Source organism: Oryx dammah, unplaced genomic scaffold (genome assembly GCF_014754425.2).
Source record: "Oryx dammah isolate SB20612 unplaced genomic scaffold, SCBI_Odam_1.1 HiC_scaffold_5, whole genome shotgun sequence".
NCBI classification, from domain to species: Eukaryota; Metazoa; Chordata; class Mammalia; order Artiodactyla; family Bovidae; genus Oryx; species Oryx dammah.
This window is the reverse complement of record NW_024070189.1, coordinates 4833978-4853025: the sequence shown is the minus strand read 5'-3', so window position 1 is coordinate 4853025 and position 19048 is coordinate 4833978.

Here is a 19048-nt window from a genome sequence, read left to right as displayed (position 1 = left end):
GTTGCCATGCCCTCTTCCAGGGGATCATCCTGACCCAGGTACTGAACCTATGTTTCCTCTGTTTCCTGCATTGGCAGGTGGGTTCTTTACCACTAGTACCAGCTAGGGACTTTAGATTAGGTGTATTTAAATTCTGGCTTTACAACTTATTTCCCGGGTGAGTTTAGAAATACTGATTAACTTTTGTGAAGCCTCACTGTTTCTCATTTTTGAACTGGATATAAAATGTTCTACTTTGTATTTATTTATTCATTTTTTTCACCAAACTATAAACTCACCACGATTGCTGTGAGGTATGTGTTGGTTTTGTTGTTGAGTCACTAAGTTGTGTCCAACTTTTGTGACCCCATAGACAGCAGCACCGCCAGGCTTCCTTGTCCTTCACTGTCTCCTGGAGTTTACTCAAACTCATGTTCATTGAGTCGGTGATGCCATCCAACCATCTCCTCCTCAGTTGCTCTCTTCTCCTTTTTGCCTTCAGTCTTTCCCAACATCAGGGTCTTTTCCAATGAGTCGACTCTTCTCATCAAGTTTGTCAAAGTATTGGAGCTTCAGCTTCATCATCAGTCCTTCCAATGAATATTCAGGGTTGATTTCCTTTAAGATTGACTGGTTTGATCTTGCTGGCCAAGGGACTCTCAAGAGTCTTCTCCAGCACAGCAATTCAAAGGATCAGTTCTTTGGTGCTCAGCCTTCTTTTAGTGTGGTATGTGACTAAAAGCCAAAGAGCAACTAGCTTGCTTAGATTTTTAAAGTTATCTTTATGTGTTAGAAATGCTTGTTTCCATGGCCTGACTTTTGTGAAGGCTGAGTTGTGTTTAATCAGAATGAATCTTATCTGCTATTTATGTGGAATGAGACACTGCTCATAGGGACAGTTACTATTTCATGCTCTATTCCTTTGCTCTATATCAATTTAAAAGGAGTCCATTGAACAGACCTGTAACAGAAATTCACTCTATTGAAGCAGCTTCCTAGCAGTCAGACCCCTAAGCAGCTATGTGTCCAACTGTGCATTCATGCCAACTTTTCTGATGTGTAGCAGAAGCTAAATCCCATGTTTAGGTGCCATTTGCTTCATCTTCCTACACCACAATGCCTCTTTGTGGTTCAAAAGCAAAGGGAACATTTCCTCCCTCTTATCGCTGCTGGTTCATATCTCATGTGCTTTGCACCATCATCTAGAGATTTATTTTGCCCCTGACTGTTTTCTTGGGTCTGTCCCACCCCCGAGTGACTGCATTAGGTTATTTCCTCCCCTTGTGTAATGATTTGCATTTTTACAACTTAAATCTCAGTTTTATCATTTCCTTACCACACTTTTAATGCCTCCAGTTTCTTTATTAAAATTATTTCCCTGTCCTCCCCTGTGTATGCAATATCATCCAAGTTAGTATCATCCACAAATAAAAAGGTGTTGCTTATTATCTGTTCCTGAGCATTCACAAAAATGTTGAATATAAATGAACTTAAAAATTACACATCTGAAAAATTCTCATTCATTTATAAGAACCTCAACACAGAGTTGGACATGACTGAAGTGACTTAGCAGTAGCAGTAGCAACATTTATTTATGTTGTTTTCATTTGTTTAAAATTATAAAGTCAATGTAAAGATATTCTATAGACCATATTTAGGCTAATTAGAATATGTTGGGGCTTCCCTGATAGCTCAGTTGGTAAAGAATCCACCTGCAATGCAAGAAAACCCTGTTCCATTCCTGGGTTGGGAAGATCTGCTGGAGAAAGATAGGCTACCCACTCTAGTCTTGCTGGGCTTCCACTGTGGGTCAGCTGGTAAAGGATCTGCCTGCAATGCGGGAGACTTGGGTTACGATCTCCGGGTTGGGAAGATCCCCTGGAGAAGGGAAAGTCTACCCGCTCCAATATTCTGACCTGAGAATTTTAAGGGTCCCAAAGAGTGGGACACGACTGAGCAACTTTCACTTTCAGAATATGTTACATCAAATTATATTGTATATCAGGTTAAATCCTTAACATATAATAGATTTTGTTTTACTTTCCTCTCTCAATACATCCTTTTGGTGAACTTACTAAGTCTAAGCTGACCTAGTTTTAATACATTTAAGTTTAATTTTTTTCCATCAGTAAGTATAAGTTTAAAGAAAAACACCCTGAAAGGTTGATTTGTACTTCTAAATCATGATACTGACTTTCAATAACTTTTATTGATGGTTCTCTGAGGAAATTTTAACCAAACCATGTCCATGAGCAATTATTTGTGATTCACGTTCAGTTGTGGCTACTGAAAGAAATTTGTCTTTGATAAATTACAGTTAACTATCAATATACTGGTATATATCAATGCACCAATAATGAAAACACATTGGTTGAAATACTTTAAAAATGATCTCTACCATCAGTTAGTTTTCCCTGAGAGTCCTGCAGGAAAGGATGTAGAGTTAGGGAAAGCATGTTCTGAGGTCTCATCTGTGTGGAATCACCTCTCTCCTGAGTACCACCTCAGTCAGTCTCCATAAACGGAAAATCCACACGAGGGGATACATATCATGAATGCTGGAAGTAGCTTAAAATCATCTAGTCAGATCCCTTCATTTCACATATGAAGAAAAAGAAGCCCAGAGAGATGAATGGAGAGGACCAGGGTCACACAGCTGAGGAAAGTGTCTGCTTCACATTGCGGTCTCCCTGAGTTCTTTAGAACGGCTTTGTTTCCTTTAGACCTGAGGCACATGCTTCTGGAATTTTCACGCACATAAAGTAAGGCTTTGCTTTATGATAAATGTCCTTAAAACATACCAAATTAAAACCAACTGAATAGTCTATTACATAAAAAATCATTCCTACATTAATATAAAATGTTAGATCCATTTTACTTGAATTTAGTAGTTTAGCAGCCTGATTTTATTGCTTGATGGCTCAGATGGTACAGTATCTGCCTGTAATGAGAGAGACCCAGATTCAATCCCTGGAGAAGAAATGGCACCCACTCCAGTGCTCCTGCCTGGAAAACCCCATGGACAGAGGAACCTGGTGGGCTACAGGCCATGGGGTCGCAAATAGCCAGACATGCCTGAGCAACTTCACTTTTCATTGCTTGAATTTTCTCAATATGATTATTTAAAGAGGCTATCTAACTGTGTTTCCAAAGCTTTGTTACTTGGCATTGGATCAACTAGAAACCTAGAGATAAACATTGTTATTGTCTACTCCATCCATGTCTATGTCAGTACCCGAATAACCACCTATTTCAGAAAGTAGAGAAAAACTATGATTTGAAGGGGAAAGTTCCCGATTCCCTGAATCCTGCATGGGTTTCTGTCCCCTAAGAAGAAAATAGGTTTAGCCAGAAATGGATACATGATATGAAGTAAAGAGAATCCAACACTCTCAGAAGGGTAACCACTATCCTGGTTACTCAAAAGGACAGAGAGAAAAGGAAAAAATATTTTCAGAAGAATAATACTCTGAGAAGAAAGTTACATTTAACTTTATAAAAAAGTCCAGTTACATTTCTTTATAGAGAGAAAACTAAGATGGGAATCAACACAAATTCCTGAAGAATTTATCTTACTTTATCCTCAGTATTTCCACTTCTTGCTATTATATAAATATTGTTAGATAATTATTTCCAAGTCTCTAAAGATAACCAAAACCTTGGGGGTCATATTAAATATAGATATCAAGCATGTACAAACAAATTTTTAAATATTTGGCATTAAACAATTTATAGATCCTTAAAACCAAGATATCTATAAGCTATAGCTGAATAATCTTATTAATTAAAATTCTTAATTAGCAAAGCAGTCTCAATTCTTTTAATCTAGCATAGCTAATATTTTTACTAACTAATAAAGCACTGTTGCTTAAACAAGGACAATGCTATTGAGCTGAAATATTCCCCTTTTGCATTTAATGCAAGATACTTTGTTTCAATTTGGATGTCAATCAGTAATTTAAATATTTATTTTTAAAGATTAGATAAATTCCTGTCTGGAACTGTCTATAGAAAGATTGCTAAGTCATATATTTACAACTGTAATATATTAATCCCAACATATCTTTTGCAAAAGAACTTAAAACATAATTACGCCCATGAATTTAGAAAAGTCTTTTTTTATTCCTGAATTAGACAAGAAAAACATTCAATTCAATAAAATTAGTTGAGCAATCAATTTGCATAAGGCATTACAGCAAATTAAAATGTGATTCCTACCCTCAAGGGGCTCACATTCTAGATGGGAAGACAAATTACTATTCATCTTAGATTCCACTAGCTAGAAAATTGGAGAATTATATGACATAAGGTATTTAAAGTATATACATAGCAAATGTTACATTATCAAGAACATAAAAGAAAAATATATAAATAATAGTAATAATATATTGCACCAAATGTTCACAGTTTTTATGTGCTGTGTAAAGCAGCTGCACGTGACACTCAGAGTAATATCACACAGGAGCTGTATGAACTAGGAATAATTCAAAAGCAATACGAAGTTCTTGAAGAGGTCATTTTTTACCAGTCATACAGTTCATACTTTAACTTTAAAGCAATCTTTCCTTCTCATTCAACCAATCCCGTTTAAAAACTGTCACTTTACTCCAACCTCGGCTAGTATTAAATACTAATTTCCTAATACCCTTGGTATTGTAAACTTAGCATACTTAGAAATTGTGTGTGTGCTATAAGCACCTAAACTAATGTAACAAACCAGATCACTTATAACAATAGATGCTTAATTGGAGCTGGTAACCAAAGTAACATAAGTCATGTCTGCAGATATAAGTTCAGTTCAGTTCAGACACTCAGTCGTGTCTGACTCTTTGCAACCCCATGGACTGAAGCACACCAGGCTTCCCCATCCATCACCAACTTCAAGAGTATACCCTAACTCATGTCCATTGAGCTGGTGATGACATCCAACCATCTCATCCTCTGCAGTTGTTCCCTTCTCCTATCGCCTGCAATCTTTCCCAGCATCAGGGTCTTTTCAAATGAGTCCGCTCTTCTCATCAAGTGGCCAAAGTATTGGAGTTTCACCTTCAACATCAGTCCTTCCAATGAACACCCAGGACGGATCTCCTTTAGGGTGGATTGGTTGGATCTCCTTGCAGTCCAAGGGACTCTCAAGAGTCTTCTCCAATACATTTGGTGCTCAGCTTTCATTATAAGTCCAATATCACATCCATAAATGACCACTGGAAAAACCATAGTCTTGACTAGATGGACCTTTTTGGCAAAGTAATGTCTCTGCTTTTTAATATGCTGTCTAGGTTGGTCATAACTTTCCTTCCAAGGAACAAGAGTCTTTAATTTCATGGCTGCAGTCACTATCTCACTGATTTTGAAGCCCCCAAAATAAAGTCTGTCACTGTTTCCATTGTTTCCCCATCTATTTCCCATGAAGTGATGGGACCGGATGCCATGATCTTAGTTTTCTGAATATTGAGCTTCAAGCCAACTTTTTCACTCTCCTCTTTCACTTTCATCAAGAGGCTTTTAGTTTCTCTTTACTTTCTGCCATAAGGGTGATGTCATCTGCTTATCTGAGGTTATTGATATTTCTCCCGGTAATCTTGATTCCAGCTTGTGCTTCTTCAAGCCCAGCGTTTCTCATAATGTACTCTGCATATGTTAAATAAGCAGAGTGACAATATACACCCTTGATGTACTCCTTTTCCTATTTGGAACCAGTCTGTTGTTCCATGTCCATTTCTAACTGTTGCCTCCTGACCTGCATATAGGTTTCTCAAGAGGCAGGTCAGGTGGTCTGGTATTCCCATCTCTTTCAGAATTTTCCACAGTTTGTTGTGATCCACACAGTCAAAGGCAGATATCAATACTGAGACAATTGGGAAGAAAGAATACATTATCCATGAGTGCGTGTGTTTGTGTGTGTGCACCCACAACTGGAAGTGCAATTAGACAGTTATAAGCTAGAAAATAAAAGGGCTTTATTTCTTATCAAAGCATTCCTTTTAAATGAAATGGAGTACAGGTACTACTAATTTTCCCACTTATCCTAAGGAGCTATACAACCAAGCCAAGTCCAATAGGAAATCATCTCTCACATCCTCTTCAGTTCAGTCCAGTCACTCAGTCGTGTCCGACCCTTTGCGACCCCATGGGCTGCAGCGCGCCAGGCCTCCCTGTCCATCACCAACTCCCAGAGCTTACTCAAACTCATGTCCATCAAGTCAGTGATGCCATTCAACCATCTTATCCTCTGTCGTCCCCTTCTTCTGCCCTCAATCTTTCCCAGCATCAGGGTCTTTTCAAATGAGTCATTTCTTTGCATCAGGTGGCCAAAGTATGGGAGTTTCAGCTTCAGCATCAGTCCTTGCAATGAACATTCAGGAGTAATCTCCTTTAGGATGGACTGGTTGGATCTCCTTGCTGTCCAAGTGACTCTCAAGACTTTCTCGAACACTGCAGTTCAAAACTAACAATTCTTTGGTGCTCAACTTTCTTTACATGACTAGTGGTAAAACCATAGCTTTGACTAAAAGGACCTTTGTTGATAAAGTAATGTCTCTGCTTTTTAATATGCTATCTAGGTTGGTCATAGTTTTTCTTACAAGGAGTAAGTGTCTTTTAATTTCATGGCAGCAGTCACCATCTGAAGTAAATTTGGAGACCCACAAAAATAAAGTCTGTCACTGTTTCCATTGTTTCCCCATCTATTTCCCATGAAGTGATGGGACCAGATGCCATGATCTTAATTTTCTGAATGTTGAGTTTTTAGCCAACATTTTCACTCCTCTTTCACTTTCATCAAGAGGCTCTTTAGTTCCTCTTCACTTTCTGCCATATTGTCTGTGGTATCATCTGTGTATCTGAGGTTATTAATATTTCTCCAGGCAATCTTGATTCCACCTTGCGCTTCATCCAGCCTGGCATTTTGCATGATGTACTCTGCATATAAGTTAAATAAGCAGAATGACAATTCACATTCTCTTTTAAAACTTTTATTCCCTGGATAGAGCTTCTTTTGTCCTTTCATATTCTAAATCAAACTAAATGACAAAATGCGTGGGCAAAATTGCATACCTAGCATTCATCCAAACAGTGAGGGAGAAGCTTTTTCAAGTTTCTCTCAATCTCATCTTTTGCAGGAATGAGCACTTTTAGCCTGAGTTACCTAAGCCACATCCTTGACTTCAGATTAATGTTCTCTTTTATCACACTCTCTCTGAGCATGAGTGCACTGCTTTCTATTGCTATTTCAGGAATTCAGAGATAGGTTTCTGACTACTTCTTAATTCGTCTCATAGAAATCTTCATTTTTGAGTATGCTGGAAAACTCTCCCAGATGTCCTGTTTAGACTAGTAAGTGCACCAGTTCATTTAATGTACATATATGTATCTATATTTATATAAAAGAATATTTTATCTCAAAGATGAAGTACACTCAGTAAATTAGATTGTGATCTAAGTTTGTACAAATAACTCAGGTATAACGGCACTGAAATTTATAATAATAAGTATTTCTGACCATTACCCACAAATTAGGTTGTGCCAACTTAGCTGGATTTACCAGAAGAAACTGAATTGTCTAGTTCTCTTGCCATAAATCTTTTATTTGGGGTACACACTCCTACCTTCAATGTAAGATAGCATTTATTGAACATGTACTCTAACTATGACACTGTGCAAGAAATTAAGAGATGACATAATATTTAAATGGTGAAGTGCCACTCGCCATTTATACAAAATGAGAACTCCAGTTTCAGCCTGCTTTCTCAGAATAATTTTCATAATAGAGCTATGTTTTTGCTCAGTGTTGGTGAAAGCAGTAGTAGAATCCAAGTTGCTGTGTGGAGAAGGTTTTGTTTCTGTGATGGGGGAGGCATGTGATTAAAACAAACCAACAATAGGAAAAAGTATAACATCCTCTCAGGATTGAATTTTACAGGTCTATTAAAATGTGTTCTTCCAACTATCACTACTAAAGCAAATGTAATTCATGAGTTCAAAGATATATTTGCTTTAAAATTCATCTCAAATAGACAAAAGTATATTTAGCCAGGCAAATGCAGTGCAAATATCTCTTCCTGCTATGTGGCAAGGATTACAATTTTACCTCTTTTCCAAAGTTTGCAAATGTATCCCATCTACCTCTCTATATACCTACTTACTATCAATTTATGTATACATCTGAAAGTCTATGTACATCTAATATTGAAAACATAGACATATTTCAGAGTGCTGTAAGTTATAGGAGTATAGATTTAACAACAAATCATTTCTTTTGTCATGACATTTACTCAAGGGGTTATAAACAGATACAATGTAGACACTTCCTCGTTGAATAAAATTCATTTTAGGCAACGAAAACAGCACTCCTCTGTTGCACGTGCTGCTGCTGCTGCTGCTAAGTCACTTCAGTCGTGTCCGACTCTGTGCGACCCCATGGACGGCAGCCCACCAGGCTCCCCCGTCCCTGGGATTCTCCAGGCAAGAACACTGGAGTGGGTTGCCATTTCCTTCTCCAGTGCATGAAAGTGAAAAGTGAAAGTGAAGTCACTCAGTCATGTCCAACTCTTCGCAACCCCATGGACTGCAGCCCACCAGGCTCCTCCATCCATGGAATTTTCCAGGCAAGAGTACTGGAGTGGGTGCCATCACCTTCTCCGCTGTTGCACATGAGAGTTTCTCATTCATCAGCCGTATTACCCTATTACTATATGCTGGGCAGTATCTACTGTCAGTGATAGCAAATTGACCAGCAGAAGCACAAGTTGCCCCTTGTGTACTCTGTGAAGAGTGGGACATGGCTTTAAACGCATAGATCTGAAGTCAGACAAACCTGAATTCAAATTAGAAATTGGCCAAGTCACAGTGTAGCTAAGTTACTTCACTTCTTTCTGTAGCACCATACTTACACTGGCAACATCTGGAAAAGGTTGCAAGAACAATCTGTATTTAGAAAGAAAATAATGTTACTCTCAGAGAATTAAAAATTCAGCCAGGGGCCAGAAGCTATTGCAAAAGAGTTCTTTGCTAATACCCTCAAGTCTCACTATAACCATGCAGGATTCCTAATGCGTGAGCACTCCAGAGTTCCTTCACTTGGATTTCCCTCTTCAGTCTGTCAGTCCTGCCCTAGGACACTTCCCAGCCGAGTCTAGCCATTATCTTGGAGAGATGTCCCGCTTTGAAGTGTCCCACAGAAGGATACTTCAAATACTTCCAATGTCTTCTCTGAGAGCACCTACAAGGGTTACTGTTCTGTTGCTGCTGTAGGCCAGATCTTGCAGCCCCAAATACAGAGTTTATTTTGCTACAGATGCATTTGCTTCTTGACTCTGTAATCAACAAAGAAACTCTCTTCCAGGGGCTGAAGTATGGATGGATAGGGGAAAAAGGTTTGTGAACACAAAATCATGTCTTGTTGTACTTCATATATCTGTAAAATATATGCAATAATACTACCTTTACTGTTACTGTGAGTGATATTGTGAGAACTTTTTAAATAGGATTGGTAAAACAGGTGTCATAGTGGGACTACTGGATAAACTATAGCTCTTTTTAATCACCATCCTTGTCCCCAGGGAAGATTCTTGACAGTTACGGGGAGTTAGTGTTTTTTTTGTCTTCTCATTCATTTGTAATGCCCATATGTATATTATGAAAAATGTCCTTGATCAGATTAGCATACAGCTTACTGTATCTGCAGATATCCATACATACAGCGTATAATACATACTTGGACAAAAACATATATGCACATATATTCCACATAGTCACGTTCCTAAAACCAGCTTCAGAAATAAAACTTTTAGCCACAGTAATCTGTGAGGATTTATTTCCAGCCAAGGACAGGACACAAATAATCTATCTGAACATCCTCTATTCTAATATATCTAATATATTCTATCCTCTAAGCTAGTCTATCTTCTATCCTGTTCCTCCAGCCCCATCCCATCTTCATTCTGTCTCACACCCTCAATCTTCCTGTCAAGAGTGGGGGACTGTGCACCTGAATTAACTAAGACACTATGCAGGAAGCAAGATACACTGGAAAATTAGAGTGGAATAAAAGCAGCTCCAGAAAAGTCCACTGTAAAGATTAAATTTAAGAACAGACCTTTCAGACAGATACAAATACAAGAGAATTTTCACAAAGGAATGTGGCAAAACATTTCCCCACAGATAAGAACGCTCTGATGGAAGAGCTGGAGCCTTCTTGTGACCTTTACATTTGTGTGCTTTATTATGTGCCCACATCAGCTTGTATGCCCACAGCATATGAAACTGATTAACTCTGTCTATTGACAAATAGTTGGGGGCTTTGACACATGGTGGGACACATTAAATCACTTATTAATAGGAACTATTATTTCTAATCTGTCACAAGTATTTAGCAAGGAAAATCTTCATGAGGTTTTTATTATTATTATTATTACTTGAGCATTATGATGAATTTCACACGTGCAAAATGATATTTGTGTTGCCTTAAAGCTCTTGGAACATTTAAATCTACAAATAGCTGCTATGTTCTTTTTTCATAAATTAAAAAGGAAAGACAGAGAAAAATAACAATTTTTAAGAAAACCACATGCTATTTTGTCAGAAACTTTAACCAAGAAAAGGCATGTGTTTAGATTTGTCTTTCAATTCTTAGGAAAATAAATGTAAGATATGCAGGTTAAAGGGTTGTTATCTCTATAGGTATCTATGTTCTTTCTTGAATTAAGCTACTAGTATTGCCAGATATCAATATTTTTTTTAATTTATGGTAAAGCATAAAACAGAGTAAAAGAAAAGTACCCTGTTAGTGTAAAGATCCCTTAGTGAACTGTTCAATCATTTGAAAGGACATTGTTTCCTAGTATGCCATCCATAATATTCTATCTGCAAGATCATAATCCAAGAAATAAATAAAGTAATTAAGGAATCTGTTTGGATTCCATAAAAACAGGAAGAAATTTCCATTCCCTTCCTATTAGTGGCCAGTTGCCTCATAATGAGGTTTGGAAAAAGCATTTTACCAAAAGGAAAAGAAAGTAGTCAGCATGATGTCCTGACGTACATAGGTACTCAAATAGCATTGGATTCTTAATACCAGGCTGCTTCTCTGTTACATCCAGGCTGGCCAAGTCATATGGCATAGAGTAGATTACTTGACATGGTGTCAAGTGCTTATGGGATTCTGGATGACTAAGCATCTTTATTTAACTGCCGTGCTGCTAACTCCACATGGAAAAGGGCCTGAAAAGGTTATTGTAAACATTGTATGCTTCCTTCAAACTGCACCAGAATACCACATCTGGTGGCTCACCTCACCCTGCCGTCAAAACTCCAAGGACATTTGCTTTGTGAGTGTCAGGGTAATTTTATGAGAACCAGACAACCGATGGGCACAGAGCAAAAGGCAGATTGTTGCCTGTGAACTGTTGGGGTTATTTTTTTAAAAAGAGTGTGAGTGTGAGGCCAGGACCCGCTATTGTAGTCACTGAAGCTTCCAGACAAATTACATTCATGCTACGCCCAACATCAAATGGCAAGGAAGCTCTGTAGTAATAAGATTTCAGAACACGGTGACTCCACATGAATGAAAAGAGTGGATTAGACAGTTCAGTCATATCTGGTCAGTTTTGTGATAAGAATAAAGAATACCAGGACACAATATGAGACATACTGAAAAAAAAAAAAGAAACACAATATTCTGTTTTTATTTGTAGGCTAAACGTTCATTGTATGTATATTTTATTTATTGAGTCAAGGTGTGGATACTCAGGGTACGTTCCACCTTGTCCTCCCCAGCCTTGAACATTCCCACTCATGAACTTGTGTTAGCCACACACACACACTCATAGATCATGAAGGATGAATATACTAGAGCTACATAAATAGTGTGCCAGATTGTTTTGCTGCACACCTGTTACAAATATTCTGCAGTGAAAACACATTACATTTGTAATTAGGCAAAATAAATACTGTTAAATATAGAAAACAATCCTTTCCCTTACCAATCCCTTCCCTTATTCATCTGGAGAAGCATAATGTAGGAGTCTCTCTAATCCTTGGTTTTTACTTGTTTTCCATTTCCAAATAATCACCACATTTTACAGAATTTACAATATTGATAGTTCAGTTCAGTTCAGTAGCTCAGTCGTGTCCGACTCTTTGTGACCCCATGGACTGCAGCACGCCAGGCCTCACCAGCTCCCAAAGCTTACTCAAACTCAAGTTCATTGAGTCAGTGATGCCATCCAACCATCTCATCCTCTGTTGTCCCCTTCTCCTGCCCTCAATCTTTCCCAGCATCAGGGTCTTTTCCAAGAAGTCAGTTTTCCCATCAAGTGGCCAAAGTATTGGAGTTTCAGCTTCAGCATCAGTCCTTCCAGTGAATATTCAGGACTGATTTCCTTTAGGATGGACTGGTTGGATCTCCTTGCAGGCCAAGGGATTCTCAAGAGTCTTCTCCAACACCACAGTTCAAAAGCATCAATTCTTCGGTGCTCAGCTTTCATCACAGTCCAACTCTCACATCCATACATGACCACTGGAAAAACCATAGCCTTGACTGGATGGACCTTTGTAGGCAAAGTAATGTCTCTGCTTTTTAATATGCTGTCTAGGTTGGTCATAACTTTTCTTCCAAGGAACAAGCATCTTTTAATTTCATGACTGCAGTCACCATCTGCTGTGATTTTGGAGCCCCCCAAAATAAAGTCTGTCACTGTTTCCCTTGCTATTGATAGTAACTTCTGGTATTTTCTGAATGCTCCCCCCTAATCCATGAGTATTCTTACTAATTCATTAGCCTTAATTCTTTCTTCCTTAATTTGATCCTTCCATAACATCTTATAGAAAAACCTAAATGAACTTTTTGTTTAGCCTGTTAATTTATTAATAGTTTGATATCTGCTCTAAGTTCACCTCAATAGCATTACTCATTTGTCTCCCTCTGTCTGAAGTGTGTCTCATAATGATATCCCAAACGTCTTTAAAGACTTAAGGGAAATACCATCTCTTCCATAAACACAAATTAGTTTGCAAACATCTTTCTTACAATAGTTTTTACATTTTATTGTAGCTATCTACCAATATCCTTTTCTTACAAGTTACAGATTCCTCAAAGAAGGAATTACATTTTATTTATATTTGTATCCCCAGTGCCTGCAAATGTTAACTCTCCCACAAATATTTATTGAATGGGCTTTTATTATTATTCCCTCAGGCTCCCATCTCCTCTTTTCAAATTATACTTAATTATCTGACAAAATAATCCTGCATTAAGATGTTCATATAAAATTATACCCCCTTTAATACGTTAAAAAATAATCAAAACTGTGCAGTGTATTTGCTAAGCATTTTTATGTTTTGGTGATAGAAAATATTAAAGGAAAACAAGGGGATAAGAAGCAGGAACTTCAGGATATATGATACTTCTGGGTGAGAAGTCAAAGATAATAAGTGGGGAAAGGTGCATAGGCAAATATGCATTTTTAGAAATATCTGAGCTGTTGATACACATGAGACTTTAGATGTGTTAATTTTATAACTAATAAATATGTAAACAAATATAATAGAGAATCATGTATGGATTAAAATGTGAGTAAGCTATAAATAACAAAATGTGATTGATGCCATTCAGTGACCTGGGCTCCAAAAAAAAAAAAAAGAAGAAAAAGAAAAATGCATATGTGCCATGTGTTTGTATGTGAAATGAGACTCTTGGGCTTTATAATGTTAAAACAGGAGAATTCTAGAGAAAAAAATCTCTTGAAAAATAAATAATACTATTAGTGTAATTGTGGGTAAAATACTGCCTTCCAGTTTCTTCAATGAGTTATTATGGTTCTAACACTAAAGTATCTTTCAATACTCATGTTTATAATTTCATGGACAAATAACATTATATATTTTACAATAGAGAATTCTTTCAACATGTCTCAACTATTGTCATCCAGACTTCTCCTTGTTTTAGATACACTGTAAAGAAGGCTGCTCTAGAAGTTATGGAAAACATAGATGACTGTTGGAATCCCTAAAGCAAATACTGAAAATTTGAAAAAAGTCCATATTTTAAAAATATTGACAACAAGTCATATTATTTGCTTCACAGGTAGTAGAAGGGTAGGAAGTATCCATAAAGAACAAAGAGACCAGGAACTTTCTTATATAATCCATGAAATAACCTCAACCAAATCATAATCCTTGCTTTTTCCTAATCTTTCCATTTGAGCATGTCCACACTTTTGATGCAGTTTGCTGATCCCTATTTGGATTCAATTTTGCAAAGCCTTTAAGTGTTTAATGAGTACTCCCAGTGCCTTTTCTTTGAAACCATTTTTTTTTTTTCAAATTTGAATCAAGCTCTTTCCCATCTATAGTCTGAATATCTACTTAACTCATATTTTTAACTTATATTATACTTAGTTCTTGCATATTTGTTTTTCTTTCACTTCAGTCAGTTCAGTTCAGTTGCTCAGTCATGTCCAATTCTTTGCGACCCCATGGACTGCAGCACGCCAATCCTCCCTGTCCATCACCAACACCCAGAGTTTACTCAAACTCATGTCCATTGAGTCAGTGATGCCATCCAAACACCTCATCCTCTGTCGTCCCCTTCTCCTCCTGCCCCCAATCCCTCCCAGCATCAGAGTCTTTTCCAATGAATCAACACTTTGCATGAGGTGGCCAAAGTATTGGAGTTTCAGCTGCAGCATCAGTCCTTCCAAAGAAATCCCAGGACTGATCTCCTTTAGGATGAACTGGTTGGATCCACTTGCAGTCCAAGGGACTCTCAAGAGTCTTCTCCAACACCACAGTTCAAAAGCATCAATTCTTCAGTGCTCAGCTTTCTTTATAGTCCAACTCTCACATACATACATGACTACTGGAAAAACCATAGCCTTGACTAGACGTACCTTTGTTGGCAAAGTAATGTCTCTGCTGGTCATCATAGCTTTTCTTTCAAGGAGCAAGTGTCTTTTAGTTTCATGGCTGAAGTCACCATCTGCAGTGATTTCAGAGCCCCTGCAAAATAAATTATATCATTGTTTCAGTTGTTTCTCCATCTATTTGCCATGAAGTGATGGGAATTGATGCCATGATCTTTATTTTCTGAATGCTGAGCTTAAAGTCAACTTTTTCAATCTCCTCTTTCACTTTCTTCAAGAAACTCTTTAGTTCTTCACTTTCTGCAATAAGGGTGGTGTCATCTGCATATCTGAAGTTATCGATATTTCTCCTGGCAATCTTGATTCCAGCTTCTGCTTCATCCAGCCCGGTATTTTGCATGATGTACTCTGCATACATGTTAAATGAGCAGAGTGACAACATACAGCTTTGAGGTCCTCCTTTCCTGATTGGAACCAGTCTGTTTTTCCATGTCCAATTCTAACTGTTGCTTCTTGACTGGTATACAGATTTCTCAGGAGGCAGATCAGGTGGTCTGGTATTCCCATCTCTTTCAGAATTTTCCACAGTTTATTGTGATCCACACAGTCAAAGGCTTTGCTATAGTCAATGAAGAGGAAATAGATATTTTTCTGGAACTCTCTTGCTTTTTCGATGATCCAACAGATGTTGACAATTTGCTCTCTGGTTCCTCTGCCTTTTCTAAATCCAGCTTGAACATCTGGAAGTTATGGTTCATATACTGTTGAAGCCTGAGTTGGAGAATTTTGAGCATTACTTTGCTAGCATGTGAGATGATTACAGTTGTATGGTTGAGCCTTCTTTGACATTGCCTTTCTTTGGGACTGGGATGAAAACTGACCTTTTCCAGTCTTATGGCCACTGCTGAGTTTTCCAAATTTTCTGACATATTGTGTGCAACACTTTCACAGCATCATCTTTTAGGATTTGAAATAGCTCAACTGGAATTCCATGACCTCCACTAGTTTTGTTCACAGTGATGTTTCCTAAGACCCACTTGACTCCACATTCCAAGATATCTGGTTCTGGGTGAGTGATCACACCATGGTGATTATCTGGGTCATGAAGATCATTTTTGTACAATTCTTCTGTGTATTCTTGCCACCTCTTCTTAATATCTTCTGCTTCTGTTAGGTCCCTACAATTTCTGTCCTTTATTGAGCCCATCTTTGCATGAAATGTTCCCTTGGTATCTCTAATTTTCTTGAAGAGATCTCTAGTCTTTCCCATTCTGTTCTTTTCCTCTATTTCTTTGCACTGATCACTGAGGAAGGCTTTCTTATCTCTCCTTGCTGTTCTTTGGAACTCTGCATTCAAATGGGTATATCTTTCTTTTTCTCCTTTGCCTTTCACTTCTCTTCTTTTCTCAGCTATTGTAAGGCCTCCTCAGAAAACCATTTTGCCATTTTGCATTTCTTTTTCTTGGGGATTGTCTTGATCATTGCCTCCTGTTCAATGTCATGAACCTTCATCCATAATTCTGTTTTATCAGATCTAATCTCTTGAATCTATTTGTCACTTCCACTCTACAATCATAAGGGATTTGATTTAGGTCATACCTGAATGGTCTAGTGGTTTTTCCCTACTTTCTTCAATTTACATCTGAATTTGGCAATAAGGAGTTCATGAACTGAGCCACAGTCAGCTCCCAGTCTTGTTTTTGCTGACACTATAGAGCTTCTCCATTTTCAGCTACAAAGAATGTAATCAATCTGATTTTGGTATTGACCATTTGGTGATATCCATGGTTAGAATCTTCTCTTGTGTTGTTGGAAGAGTGTGTTTGCTATGACCAGTGTGTTCTCTTGAAAAAACTCTGTTAGCCTTGGCCCTGCTTCATTCTGTACTCCAAGGCCAAACTTGCCTGTTACTCCAGGTGTTTCTTGACTTCCTACTTCTGCATTCCAGTCCCTATAATGAAAAGGACATCTTTTTTGTGTGTTAGTTCTAGGTCTTGTAGGTCTTCTTAGAACCGTTCAACTTCAGCTTCTTCAGCGTTACTGGTAGGGGCATAGACTTGGATTACCATGATATTGAATGGTTTGCCTTGTAAATGAACAGAGATCATTCTGTCATTTTTGAGATTGCATCCAAGTACTGCATTTCACACTTTCTTGTTGACTATGAGGGCTACTCATAAAATGCATATTAGAGCAAAAGTTTGTTTAATGAGTTACTGAATATTTAGTATTTAATCTGAAGTGCTAAAGATTTAATCAATTGTGCATACATTTGGTACAGCATGCTGCAGAGCCCAAATTGGGGGAGATACCAAAAGGCCAGGGCTAAGGATAGCCTGAAGTCAGAGATGGGGTGGTAGTTAGCTTCTGGGACTCCTCATGCCTCTGTCTCCTGACCAGTCATCATCATCTATGGAAACCTATGTACTGAGGAGTTGAAAGAGCTGAGAAAATACCTAATCATGAAAGGCAGCAAAGTTTAGGGAAAAGTTGACTCTTGAACTGGTCACTTAAATTTAGATACACTCTGGATATCTCTCAGGATCATTATTTGTAAAATAAAGTATTAAACCTGATAAATTTCTGGACTTCTCCAGGTAAGCATTCTATCATTCTCTACATAAAAAAAATTAATCTGAGTATAAGAGAGAACAAGTGAGCTTCTAGTTTTGTGTATACAGCATAAATACATCTCTTTTTTTAATCTGTTAAATTTTAATTGAAAGATAATTACTTTACAATATTGTTTTATTTTCTGCTATATGTCAACATGAATCAGCCATAGGTATACATACGTCCCCTCCCTCTTGAACCTCCCTCCCACCTCCCATCCCTTCCTACCCCTCTGCTGCTCCTGCTGCTGCCGAGTCGCTTCAGTCATGTCCGACTCTGTGCGACCCCATAGATGGCAGTGCAGCAGGCCCCCCTGTCCCTGGGATTCTCCAGGCAAGGACAATGGAGTGGGTTGCCATTTCCTTCTCCAATGCATCAAAGTGAAAAGTGAAAGTGAAGTAGCTCAGTCATGTCTGACTCTTAGCGACCCCATGGACTGCAGCCCATCAGGCTCCTCCATCCATGGGATTTTCCAGGCAAGAGGACTGGAGTGGGGTGCCATCACCTTCTCTGTCCTACCCCTCTAGGTTGTTACAAAGCTCAGATTTGATTTCCCTGAGTGATACAGCAAATTTCCATTGGCTAATCTATTTTACGTATGGTAATAATACATCATCTTTTATCATCTATTTTATTCAGAAATTTTCAGAAATCAGAACATAAAGAAGAAAATTGATAAGTCCCTATCATCAGCCAATAAAAAGTCAAAATAGCTACAATGGAAACCTATTTTATATGGTAAAATATGGTTTTATATTTATAAAGGGAAACCATTGAAAGAACTTTATGGTATTGAGTGCAAACGAATGCTATATGAGGACACATTTTGTGACAAATGCCCATTGAAAAGTGTGTATATAAAATCACCTCTTATGAAAATAAGACATTTGAGTTTCTGAAATGTAAAATCATATTGAAACTAATTCATGAGTGCCTTTTTATTTTGAATCTTTTCAGTACACTTCTTATAGATTGTAAAGAAAAGCTTTTATAGTTATGGCTTTATGTACCCTCTTTTATAAGAGAGTGAAATAAATATTTCCAAAAAGTCATCTCTATACTCAAAGTTTTATAAGTTAAATTTTATGTTAAAATTCTATGTAGTCTAAACAGCATTAGAAATCAAGTGATTGCAGGTTAGTACAAAAAGAATGCTTAAAATATTCAAAAGTCAAGTACAGTAAAACATCATTTCTTCCCCTACATAAAAACCTATCCTAGATTGATTCTAATTTAGGTTGCATTAAATCAACAAGTACAATAGGGTACAAAAGATACAGACACAAAAACTGTTTGTCATTTATGTTTCTACATATTCAATTATTCTGAGGTAGAAGAGTAACTAAAATACTTACTATGGATAATACTATAAAGGAATAAGAAAAGGATAGAGCTTAGCTGTCACATCTAGCAAACATGTGGAAAGATGTCTTGTTAGTCATAAAATGTTCAAAGTAGAAGAAAAAGTTGTTACAGGGAGCCCGTTAAAAAAAAAAGGAAGAACTTGAAAGAAGACTCATTTTTCTTTTTCTCTCTAATAGAGATTATCCAGCCAAATGCAAAGGAGATAAAACAAGAGAATGAGTATCTAACCC